This window comes from Pygocentrus nattereri, chromosome 25, assembly GCF_015220715.1.
Source record: "Pygocentrus nattereri isolate fPygNat1 chromosome 25, fPygNat1.pri, whole genome shotgun sequence".
Lineage (NCBI taxonomy): Eukaryota > Metazoa > Chordata > Actinopteri > Characiformes > Serrasalmidae > Pygocentrus > Pygocentrus nattereri.
In genome coordinates, this window is record NC_051235.1 from 33,766,901 (window position 1) to 33,780,738 (window position 13,838).

The window sequence follows — 13,838 nt, forward strand, 5'->3', positions numbered from 1 at the left end:
ATTGTACACTGTAGTATGGTATAGTATACTATTGCACACTGTGGTATGGTATACTATTGCACACTGTAGTATGGTATAGTATACTATTGCACATTGTGGTATGGTATAGTATACTATTGCACACTGTAGTATGGTATAGTATACTATTGCACACTGTAGTATGGTATGGTATACTATTGCACACTGTGGTATGGTATAGTATACTATTGCACACTGTAGTATGGTATAGTATACTATTGCACACTGTGGTATGGTATACTATTGCACACTGTGGTATGGTATAGTATACTATTGCACACTGTAGTATGGTATAGTATACTATTGCACACTGTAGTATGGTATACTATTGCACACTGTAGTATGGTATAGTATACTATTGCACACTGTGGTATGGTATACTATTGCACACTGTAGTATGGTAAAGTATACTATTGCACACTGTGGTATGGTATAGTATACTATTGCACACTGTAGTATGGTATAGTATACTATTGCACACTGTGGTATGGTATGGTATACTATTGCACACTGTAGTATGGTATAGTATACTATTGCACACTAGTATGGTATAGTATACTATTGCACACTGTAGTATGGTATAGTATACTATTGCACACTGTGGTATGGTATAGTATACTATTGCACACTGTAGTATGGTATACTATTGCACACTGTAGTATGGTATAGTATACTATTGCACACTGTAGTATGGTATACTATTGCACACTGTAGTATGGTATAGTATACTATTGCACACTGTAGTATGGTATAGTATACTATTGCACACTGTAGTATGGTATGGTATACTATTGCACACTGTGGTATGGTATAGTATACTACTGCACACTGTAGTATGGTATAGTATACTATTGCACACTGTGGTATGGTATAGTATACTATTGCACACTGTAGTATGGTATGGTATACTATTGCACACTGTGGTATGGTATAGTATACTATTGCACACTGTAGTATGGTATAGTATACTATTGCACACTAGTATGGTATAGTATACTATTGCACACTGTAGTATGGTATAGTATACTATTGCACACTGTGGTATGGTATAGTATACTATTGCACACTGTAGTATGGTATAGTATACTATTGCACACTGTAGTATGGTATGGTATACTATTGCACACTGTGGTATGGTATGGTATACTATTGCACACTGCGGTATGGTATAGTATACTATTGCACACTGTAGTATGGTATAGTATACTATTGCACACTGTAGTATGGTATGGTATACTATTGCACACTGCGGTATGGTATAGTATACTATTGCACACTGTAGTATGGTATAGTATACTATTGCACACTGTAGTATGGTATGGTATACTATTGCACACTGTGGTATGGTATAGTATACTATTGCACACTGTAGTATGGTATAGTATACTATTGCACACTGTAGTATGGTATGGTATACTATTACACACTGTAGTATGGTATACTATTGCACACTGTAGTATGGTATAGTATACTATTGCACACTGTAGTATGGTATAGTATACTATTGCACACTGTAGTATGGTATGGTATACTATTACACACTGTAGTATGGTATACTATTGCACACTGTGGTATGGTATAGTATACTATTGCACACTGTAGTATGGTATAGTATACTATTGCACACTCTAGTATGGTATAGTATACTATTGCACACTGTAGTATGGTATAGTATACTATTGCACACTGCGGTATGGTATAGTATACTATTGCACACTGTGGTATGGTATAGTATACTATTACACACTGTAGTATGGTATAGTATACTATTGCACACTGTGGTATGGTATAGTATACTATTGCACACTGCGGTATGGTATAGTATACTATTGCACACTGTGGTATGGTATAGTATACTATTACACACTGTAGTATGGTATAGTATACTATTGCACACTGTGGTATGGTGTACTATTGCACACTGTGGTATGGTATAGTATACTATTACACACTGTAGTATGGTATACTATTGCACACTGTGGTATGGTATAGTATACTATTACACACTGTAGTATGGTATAGTATTGCACACTGTGGTATGGTATAGTATACTATTACACATTGTAGTATGGTATGCTATTGCACATTGTTCACTTCACATAGAATTAGATAGAACTAGCTGCTACATAACCTGGCTGACGGCATCTATGGCAGCTCCTGACTATTGCTATATGGTCACTGTTTATTGACCGCACTGACTGCCACTTTATATTACTCTATACTACTGTCACTTTAGTATTGCAGTATTCCAGCCATGGTGTTCCATCCTGAGCTATTCTAAGACCCTCACGTGTCCACATGCACCTGAGGCTCTACTGCACTGTGCACATTTGTTCATTTGTAAATATGCAGTCTATGTTATATTATTCTATTTTATTTTATTTTAATTATTTTATTTCTCTTTTTGATTCAGCTAGCTTGTAGTGAAGTTCACAGTGAATCTCACTGTACTTGTACAAAGACAATAAAGACATTCGTGTCCACCAGGTTGGTTCTGTGTCCTGTTGACTGTGTGGTGAGTCTTCCTCCAGAATGTTCTGTATTCTGTTTCCTCTGATCGCCTCCATCAGCTTGTAGATGCTCGTCATCTTTGACCTTCAGCTCTTCTGATTGTGATTTTTCTCGGAATGCCTCCTTCTGGCCTTGCAGTGAGAGGCGAGGCTTAAATTGATCCATTGTTTGTTTTCTTTGCTGAAGGGTCTCTCAAAACTCTTCACCGACAAAAAAGTACTATGGCATCAATATTTTTTTGTCCTGTATTTTATTGTCGCATCCATAAAGAACCACAGAAAAGACCACAGCCTGGACAATTGGGATCTTTTTTTCTTCCACAAGTCCTGCTTCTTTTATTAAAGGCACATCGACGACTAACTCAGTTCTTAAAATGGACCCACAGCTTGTATAATATTCATAGAAGAGCACTGGCCAATAGAATGGGACGCTCTGAAGCAGCCGCACTTGACCCTATGGTCTCCATGTCCAGTGCCAAGCGTGGGCTTGAGGAGTATAAGGCCCCCCATCATTGGGCTGTGGAGCAGTGTTCTCTGGAGGGATGATGGAGCTCCATCCAATTAATATGAAGATTTGGGTTGTTTCTACGGACACTAAACATCTTTATTGTTGTTTCTATGGTTATCATCCTTCTTTATAGCTTTTACATGTACTTATATGTTCAGCAATCATTTTTACACCAGTTTCTATTAACAGCAACCTTCTGTATGGCTCTTTCTATGGTTATCAACCTCAGTTAGAGCTGTTTCTGTGACACTAAACATGTTTATACATGTTTCCATGTTCACTAGTCATTTTACAGCAGTTTATGGGGACAGTGACCTTCTTCACAGCTCTTTTTACGGTATTCAAGCTTCTTTACTGTTGTTTGCATGGACACCAAACATTTTTACAGCCACTACTTGGGCACAAAGCTTTTTTTTGACTGTTTCTATAAACACAGACTTTCTTCACAGCTGTTCTTATGGTTACAGCTCTAATAACACCTCTACTGTATGGCCTTTGGTAACAGTAGTCAGTCCTGAAGACAGCAGTACCCTACATCTGCGGTTAATGTGAGAATACGATGAGCCTCCTTCACCAACAAGGCAACTGGCTTTATTTCCTGTAATACAGCTAACATTGAGGGTCTTAAATGCTCTGGAATTCAACTCTTCAATTCAATTCTCCTCTGATAACAACTGCACTGTCACATTCACATCGCTCAATTACCCAAACCCTCCGATACAGTTTCTACAGCCGTGTGAGTTTGCTTGTGTGTGTGTATGTTTGTGTGTGTTTTTTGTGTGTGTGTGTGTTGTGTGTGTTGTGTGTGTTTTGTGTGTGTGTGTTGTGTGTGTATGTCTGTGTGTGTTTTGTGTGTGTGTGTGTTGTGTGTGTGTGTTGTGTGTGTTTTGTGTGTGTGTGTGTGTTGTGTATTGTTGATTATGTATTGATTGTAAAGCATTCTTGATCATGGGAAAAACACTATAGAAATAAAAGCGATGATGATGATGATGATGATGATGATGATATTATCCATATGAGGACTCTCTCCGACGCCACAAACTCAAACTCTTCTCTCCCCCCTCGGTCGGAAAGCTGTCAGTGTTCCCTGTTTGGGCTGATTATTGCTCCACGCTGCTGTACAGGAAGCTGACGGTGCCGTTTGTTAAACAGCCTCATGGCACGTCTCTGAATTCTTATCTAATTAACATTCACTGCGGGACACAATCCACGGTGCGTGCATACTGAATGGCAGAACATGTTTCTGGAAAACGTCCATTATTCTGTGAAGTAGGTTAATCTCAGAACGGATCAGATCGCTGAGCCGGAGCCGGTTAACATCGGCAGGTGAAGGTTTATCTCATCATTCGCAGCACAAAGACGTTTTTCAATCAGGGCTGGTTTTTTCTGAGCCCACACAATGTGCAGAGACAAGAATTACATTTGCCATTTTAATTTCTAAACAAGTGAAAGTAATTTGTTGACAGCGTGTGCAGTCCTGAGGGTAAAACCCTTCTGCTCGCGCTCAGCTCCTGCCTCCTGCGTGGCCACGGGCCGAGCGCCGCTTCCCTCGATTCAGAAACACAACGGCGGCCTGATTGAATGTTGGTTTGTGCTGATGAGTGCGGCCGTAATCCACCTGAGAGAACAGGCATTTGCATACAATCAGCAGTCGTGAGTGCTAATGGCTTGATGAGGCAGATCCAGGACACAAGCAGCAACTCCTTCAAGGTCAGCGAAGTGATTCTGAATGAAGGTTCTGTTTGTGTTTGTTCCTTTCCTGATATTTGACCGTATGTCTCCTCGACAGTGGGTGCCCTTAGAAGGTATTTGTCTGAGCATGATTAATGGACAGTCCTGATTGCCCAGCTCGCTGTAAATGGACAGGGAGTTCTATTATGACCCTTAATAGGACTCAGAAATATGTTTCGCCATTTTATACTCAGAGCTGTTTTTCTCTTTGGGGAAAAATCTCACTCCTCGTTTCTCTGCTCACTGTCCACTTTATCAGCTCCACTGACCGTATAGCTGCACTCTGTAGTTCTACAGTTACAGACTGTAGTCCATCTGTTTCTCTGATACTCTGTTACCCTGTTCTTCAGTGGTCAGGACCCCCATGGACCCTCACAGAGCAGGTACTGTTTGGGTGGTGGGTCATTCTCAGCACTGCAGTAACACTGACGTGGTGGTGGTGTGTTAGTGTGTTGTGCTGGTACGAGTGCATCAGGCTGTAGAAGTGCAGCTATACAGTAAGTGGAGCTGATAAAGTGGACAGTGAGCTCAGAAACGAGGAGGTGGTCAGAGCGTTATGCCTGATGGGTGTAATTGATTATATTATAACGATATTGATCAGATTGATGCATCCCAGTGTGTCAATCTGTACTGTAGTAAATACCCTGTTTACATTCTGAGCTTATACCCGGCACCTTTATACTCATTTGTTTACTATTCATGTTTGTACCGATTTAATGAGACAAGTTCCCAGACACACTCACAAACAAGGCCTCATTGTCCAATTTTGCCCAAGTTCGTTCTTAAGTGTGTTCTTGATAAAGATCCTGAGAAAAAGTCTCCGTCAGGTTCATGACGTGATCTTAAAGCGCAGAACCGTTCTCAGCTTTGTGCTCTTGACTGTGTGGATTCTGTTCTTACCTGAGAACAAACCCCAGATAAGAGAACATCGGTGAGTCAGAGTCTTCGTCAGAACTGCATCAGTGGGTTTAAGGAGAAGAACGTTTGGAGAACAAGGCCCATTGTTTGTACTAAATCTGTGAATGTTCCTCTCCGACAGCAGCGAGATGTTCGGCTTCTGGACTCTCAGACGCAGATGGCTGTGAAATCTCTGAGCTGAGGACCCCCAGGGGGTGGGGGGAGTTGCTCCGCCGCTCGGGAGCTGCGTTTATTCCACATTTTTACCCTAAAGAAAGATGACAGGATGAAAAATATCAGCGGGTGGAGGAACATCTTCAGGGCCGAGCGCAGAAGGACTCCAAATGTAAACAACTTTTTATCATCTGCAATTAAAGCTCCGGCGCGATAAATCACAGCGGCTCCACCTGGCACCTGTATTAATGACCCGCTGCTTCTGCGCCAAAATTAATTATTCACACTGTACGAGTGGCCAGTCGAGTCCAGTAAATTGTGACATTTCAATAAGTAACACAGCAAACACGTGTATTCAGAATGTGCCCTGCTAGTAATTCGTACTACAGCGGCTGATAAACCCTCAGTCTGGGAGAAGCTCCTATAATAGTTTCATTACTTTCCTCACAGTGAAAGAAATAAGAGCTTCTGCTCAGATTTCTGCTGAGTTGGCTTTCACGCTGGATCTCATGGAGGCTGTTTATGAAGAGCTGAGAGAAGCTTCCTGTAGGCGCCCTGGACTTTGAGCTCTTTCTCACAGTAATTACGCAATATTGTTTGATTTGTTGCAGTTTCAGTTTGACTGCTTCATCTTCAGTCATGTTCATAGAACAGGTTTAGATTAACTTACACAACCAGAAGCCGGACTTCGGTCTTCGCAGATGAGAGAGCAGGTCAACACTTATTAAAGGAGAGGTGTGAATAGTTTTTCACAGCAGGGGTTCTTACCCCTCCGCATTTGCCCCTCATTGCTCACTAGCAGCTCAGCACCATTTCACAGAGTTGCAGAGACATGGTATAATTATTTTAACTAAATATTAATTAAAAATCTGAGTTGATTTCCATTCTGCTGGTCAGATCGCCACTAGGGGGCACTGCAGAGAGAGGTTTAGGTTGCCTTCTTACATTAGAACACAGTTCTAATGTGTAAACTGCACCACAAGTTCTAGGTGTCAATTCAATCTAGAGTACAGAGTTAGATTTGACTGTCGCGAGTTTTAATGTTGTTAAACCATAAAACATTTACACCATTACAGATGTATAAAATCAAGCACATAGCCTTGCAGTCTCCATAGACACACACTGGCAGTAGAGAGTCATACTGATGAGATCAGTGACTCAAGACATGGTGCTGTCATAGGCCACCTTTGCCAGAAAGTAGTTTGTGAGATTTCTGCTCTACTAGATCTGCTAGAGCTGCCCCTGACAACTGTAAGTGATGTTATTGTGAAGTGGAGCAAAAACAGCTCGGCCATGAAGCGGTCGACCACGCAAACTCTCAGCTGAGTGATGAAGCACACAGTGCTTATCCTCTTTTGAATCACTAAAAAGCTCAGAACTGCTTCTGGAACCAACATCAGCAAAATAACTACAATAGAAGCTCCATGAAATGGGTTTCCATGACTGAGCAGATGAACACAAGCCTAAAATTACTACCTGGAGGGGTATAAAGCACCGCCACTGGATTGATGAGTCTGGGTTTGGTGGATGCCAGGAGAACGTTACCTACCAGAATGCAGAGCCAGCAGTAAAGTTTGGTGGAGGAGGGATGATGAGCTGGGCTGTTTCTCAGGGTTTGGGCTCTCAGTTCCAGTGAAGGGTGATGTTGATGCTGCAGCACAAAGACATTTTACACAGTGAAGCTTCCAGCTTTGGGTCGGCAGTTTGGGGAAGAGCCTTTCCTGTTCCAGCAGGACTGAGTCCCTGAGCACAAAGCAGCTCCATAAAGGCGTGGAGTGACCAGTTTGGTGTGGAGGAACTCCAGTGGCCTCACAGAGCCCTGACCTCAACCACCCTGAACACCGTTGGGATGAACTAGAGTGGAGATTGTGAGCCTGACCCTCTCATCCAGCATCAGTGTCTCACAAATGCTCTGCAGACTGAATGGCTGAGTGTTTGTTGTTGGAAACCGCGTGACTTCCAATGACGTCCAAGGCTGTAATATAGCAGAACAGACATGTTTTAGTCCTTTAACAGCAACAGAACAGAGTAAAACTCGGGAATCTGCTGGAGCAGAACAGCCTGATAACTGTGAAAACAGAGCTTCTCTCCATCTGTATCAATAATTTAGTTCTGTTTAAATATTGTTATTGGACTGTCCTCCTTCTCTGCGGCAGGACTCGGGTATCTCTTATTTACTCTGCGAGACGCTGGAGCGCAGCAGAGCGACGGCCGTCTGCAAACGAATCAGGTTCATTTACATTCTGAATAATTCTCCTCTGGACTTTTGTTCTATAATTGAGAGAAGAACGAAAAGAAAATCAGTAAAAATCAGTAAAGCTGCATTCAGAGCCCAGCCTGTGTTCCTTACAGCGCACCGTCGATAGAAACCATCAGATAGAGCTCGCCTGAAGGGGTCCTTAATTAGACTCATATTCATCCCAGTGTGGGAGAGAGAGAGAAAGAGAGAGGGGGGGGGGTTAGAGAGAGAGAGAGAGAGAGAGCTAAAAGAGAGAGAGAGAGAGGGAGAGAGAGAGAGAGGGAGAGAGAGAGGGAGAGAGAGAGAGAGAGAGAGAGAGAGAGAGAGTAAGAGTTAGAGAGAGGGGGGGTTAGAGAGAGAGAGAGAGAGAGAGAGAGAGAGAGAGGGAGAGAGAGAGGGAGAGAGAGAGAGAGAGAGAGAGAGAGAGAGAGAGTAAGAGTTAGAGAGAGGGGGGGTTAGAGAGAGAGAGAGAGAGAGCTAAAAGAGAGAGAGAGAGGGAGAGAGAGAGAGAGAGAGAGAGAGAGAGAGAGTTAGAGAGGGTGGAGTGAGAGAGAGAGAGAGAGAGGGAGAGAGAGAGAGAGAGAGAGAGTAAGAGTTAGAGAGAGGGGGGGTTAGAGAGAGAGAGAGAGAGAGAGAGAGAGAGAGCTAAAAGAGAGAGAGAGAGGGAGAGAGAGAGAGAGAGAGAGAGAGAGAGAGAGAGAGAGAGAGAGAGAGAGAGAGTTAGAGAGGGTGGAGTGAGAGAGAGAGTTAGAGGGGGGGGGGGTTAGAGAGAGGGAGGTTTTATTCATGCTCCCTTGGGGGTGGATGGGAGTTAAACTGCGGTTCATCTCTTTCGGGGGTCCGCCCCGCGGCGCAGGCCGCTGGCTGTAATGCGTTTTGATGGGAGGTATGAAATTATGGTAACGTTTGGAGATTTTATGCACAGCGCCTTTGAAAACAGAGGGATTTTTTCCGGGGAGGCTTCTGACCTGCTGGAGAAGATGTGGTGGAATTTTGGTCCAGAATAAAACAGACGAGCACAGACAGACAGCAAACGCACAGCCATGACGCCCGAGTCACGCGCCCCACAAACACAGGCAGCTTATAGAATTACTGAAATTCACAAAGACGAAGACGAGATTCACCTTCTGTTTACTGAATGAACCCTAGCTGAATGGGTGGGGCTAAACCGCTGTAGCTGAATGGGTGGGGCTAAACCGCTGTAGCTGAATGGGTGGAGCTAAACCGCTGTAGCTGAATGGGTGGAGCTAAACCGCTGTAGCTGAATGGGTGGAGCTAAACCGCTGTAGTTGAATGGGTGGAGCTAAACTGCTGTAGCTGAATGGGTGGGGCTAAACCGCTGTAGCTGAATGGGTGGGGCTAAACCGCTGTAGCTGAATGGGTGGAGCTAAACCGCTGTAGCTGAATGGGTGGAGCTAAACCGCTGTAGCTGAATGGGTGGAGCTAAACCGCTGTAGTTGAATGGGTGGAGCTAAACTGCTGTAGCTGAATGGGTGGAGCTAAACCGCTGTAGCTGAATGGGTGGGGCTAAACTGCTGTAGCTGAATGGGTGGGGCTAAACCGCTGTAGCTGAATGGGTGGGGCTAAACCGCTGTAGCTGAATGGGTGGGGCTAAACTGCTGTAGCTGAATGGGTGAGGCTAAACCGCTGTAGCTGAGTGGGTGGAGCTAAACCGCTGTAGTTGAATGGGTGGAGCTAAACTGCTGTAGCTGAATGGGTGGTGCTAAACCGCTGTAGCTGAATGGGTGGAGCTAAACTGCTGTAGCTGAATGGGTGAGGCTAAACCGCTGTAGCTGAGTGGGTGGAGCTAAACCGCTGTAGTTGAATGGGTGGAGCTAAACTGTTGTAGCTGAATGGGTGGTGCTAAACCGCTGTAGCTGAATGGGTGGAGCTAAACCGCTGTAGCTGAATGGGTGGAGCTAAACCGCTGTAGCTGCATGGGTGGAGCTAAACTGCTGTAGCTGAATGGGTGGGGCTAAACCGCTGTAGCTGAATGGGTGGGGCTAAACTGCTGTAGCTGAATGGGTGAGGCTAAACCGCTGTAGCTGAATGGGTGGAGCTAAACCGCTGTAGCTGAATGGGTGGAGTTAAACCGCTGTAGCTGAATGGGTGGGGCTAAACCGCTGTAGCTGAATGGGTGGGGCTAAACTGCTGTAGCTGAATGGGTGGGGCTAAACCGCTGTAGCTGAATGGGTGGGGCTAAACTGCTGTAGCTGAATGGGTGAGGCTAAACCGCTGTAGCTGAATGGGTGGAGCTAAACCGCTGTAGCTGAGTGGGTGGGGCTAAACCGCTGTAGCTGAGTGGGTGGGGCTAAACTGGTGGCGTTTGCAGTCCGGTTTTTACAACCTAAATTCCAGTGAAGTTGGGACGTTGTGTAAAACATTAATAAAAACAGAAAACGATGATTTTCAGATCCTTTTCAACCGATATTCAGTTAAATCCACTACAAAGACGAGATATTTAATGTTCAAACAGATAAACTTTATTGTTTTTTGCAAATATTCACTCATCTTGAATTTGATGCCTGCAACACGTTCCAAAGAAGTTGGGACTGGGCCAACAAAAGACTGGGAAAGTTGAGGAATGCTCAAAAACACCTGTTTGGAACATTCCACAGGTGAACAGGTTAACTGGAAACAGGTGAGTGTCATGATTGGGTATAAAGGGAGCATCCCTGAAAGGCTCAGTGGTTCACAAGCAAGGACGGGCGAGGTTCACCACTTAGTGAACATCTGCGTGAGCAAATAGTCCAACAGTTTAAGATCAACGTTTCTCAACGTGCAACTGCAGGAATTTAGGGATTTCATCATCTACAGTCCATAATATCATCAGAAGATTCAGAGAATCTGGAGAAATCTCTGCAGGTAAGCGGCAAAGCAGAAAACCAACACTGAATGCCCGTGACCTTCGACCCCTCAGGCGGCACTGCATTAAAAACCCACATCATTCTGTAACGGATATTCCCACATGGGCTCAGGAACACTTCGGAAAACCACTGTCAGTGAACTCAGTTCGTCGCTCCATCTACAAGTGCAGGTTAAAACTCTGCCATGCAAAGCGAAGCCACATATCAACACCACCCAGAAACACCGCCGGCTTCTCTGGGCCGAGCTCATCTGAGATGGACTGACGCAGAGTGGAAAAGTGTCCTGTGGTCTGACGCGTCCAAATTTCACACTGTTTCTGGAAATCATGGACGTCGTGTCCTCCGGCCAAAGAGGAAAAGGACTGTCCGGATTGTTTTCAGTGCAAAGTTCAAAAGCCAGCATCTCTGATGGTGGGGGGGGGGTGTTAGTACCCATGGCAGGGGTAACCTGCACATCTGTGAAGGCCCCATTAATGCTGAAAGGTACATACAGGTTTTGGAGCAACATCTGCTGCCATCCAAGCAGCGTCTTTTTCAGGGACGTCCTGCTTATTTCAGCAAGACGATGCCGAGCCACATTCTGCACGTGTTCCAACAGCGTGGCTTCGTAGTAAAAGAGTGCGGGTACTAGACTGACCTGCCTGCAGTCCAGACCGTCTCCAATTGAAAATGTGTGGCGCATTATGAAGCTAAAAATACGACAGCGGAGACCCCCGGACTGCTGAGCAGCTGAAGCTGGACATCAAGCAGAATTCCACCTACAAAGCTCCAACAATCAGTGTCCTCAGTTCCCAAACGCTTATTGAGTGTTAAAGTAAAGGTGATGTAACACAGTGGGAAACACGCCCCTGTCCCAACTTCTCTGGAACGTGTTGCAGGCATCAAATTCAAAATGAGGGAATATTTGCAAAAAACAATAAAGTTTATCTGTTTGAACATTAAATATCTCGTCTTTGTAGTGAATTCAGTTGAATGTAGGTTGAAAAGGATTTGCAGATCATCGTTTTCTGTTTTTATTTATGTTTTACACAACGTCCCAACTTCATTGGAATTGGGGTTGTAATATAAAGTGGAAATAAGAAGTGGCCAGGCTCCTCATAAACCGCTTCTGAAGAAAATGTGTTAGTGTTTTAATCAGATGCATTAATAATCGATAGTGTCAGCCCTTTATAAACACGTTACCTTTGCTGCTAAATAACAAATACAATAAAATTAGAATGTCCACCCAAAAAAGAAGCACATGTGCCTGTTTATTATGGCAAGATTTTTATTTAACACGTATCTTTGGCTGCTGTGGCTGAACTATCCTCTGGTTTGTAATGAGTGGACAGATCGATCGAGGGTTCAGAAGAAAGCCTCCTGTGTGGAAACACACCTGTGATAATGATCCTTCCCTGAACCGAGCCTTGATGTGCCGCCTCAAGTGTTCAGGCCAGGAGTAAAAACAGCCCCGTGAGGTTCCGCCGGCCGGGCTCTGCAGGTCCTTGACTTTCCCCACGGCTGAGCCGGTGGGGCGAGCGTCACCCTGACAGAGAAATCTATTTCAGAAAGCTTTTAAAGGAGGAGGTGTGGGAGGCTTTCGCCCGCTCGGCCTACAAGGTGCTCTTTTCACCGCCATCCAGCTGGAAAATGTCTCCGCAGCCTGCCATGCATTCATTTCATTTCTCCCTGCCTGTCAGCTCAACGGTGCAGCTTCAGCTAATATAAAAGATATCCACAGCCAGCGTCTAATGCCTCCGCACGCCCGCCGTAATGCAGCCTGCCCGTGTCACAGACCTTCTGGGAGAGCACTTTATTTAACAGAGGGGATAAAGAAAGATGAAAGCGAGGATCGAGAGCACGGCGACGCAAATGAAGACGAGGAGCGAGGAGGTGAGTGGCCAGCGCTATAAAAAGCTCCGCGGAGGACGAGACGCCTTGTGTATCTCAAATGGAGCGCTGTTTAAAAATGAACGAGTCAACGTCTGCGTGGAGTGAGTAAGAGGACGAGGGGCTTTTAGTTTATCCACAGCAGCGGTCAGAGAGGAACGCGTTCATGCGCTCTGTGTGTTTAGGCTGCAGTGAAACAGGTACCTGCGTGCGCAACACGGCTCTATATATAGTTTTATGGTAAGTGGTGAGGTCGGCGTCTCCAGGGTCACTGCACAAGGGTTCTGCAAGTGCAAGATGTTCCACTTTTCTCACCTCTGGGTTAAAATAGACTCTTACGTGTTGTGGTGAGAAGCTGAGACACAGTGCGAGTTCCAGGACGTCACTAATGCCCCCTGTGTCCAGACGAGTGCCCTCAACGTAACACCACACCGGCTATTCCAGGCTGGCTGTCCTCACGGTGACAAATTTAAACCCAACGTAGTTGATCAGCCACGACTTGTTAGGCTTCTTTAGTTTAGTAGCGTTAGAACGGTGGAAGCTTACACCCCACCAGTTACCACCGTGTCAGCATGGACACTTACTACACGCGAGGCCGTGAACGCAGACGGGGATTTCTGCGTGGTTGTGTTCAAAAACGTCACCACTCATTTTGTAACAGCGCAAGTGCTAGCGGCATTCTGAGCTTTACAGCAGGGGGCGCTACAACGGCAGCCAAGTCTCGTACCACCTTTGTTTTCTCAACTGTCACAACACACGAGGCGTTTGAATCAAACACGGCTTAGATAAACATCAAACGACGATCCAATTTGGTCTTTCAGTTCCACCAGAAGAGCTAAAGCAGCTCACTGTCCTCTACTGTCCACGTTTAGCTGACTGCTGGAATAGCAGTCGGTCCTCTCTAAATTGTCCTCTAGCGCCCCCTTCAGAGTGTTTTAACCACCGCAGTGACATCAGAAGGCACAGGGAGTTTGTACAGAAGGGCCGAGTGTTTGCTGTGCACTGGCCGAGCGCTATCACTCACA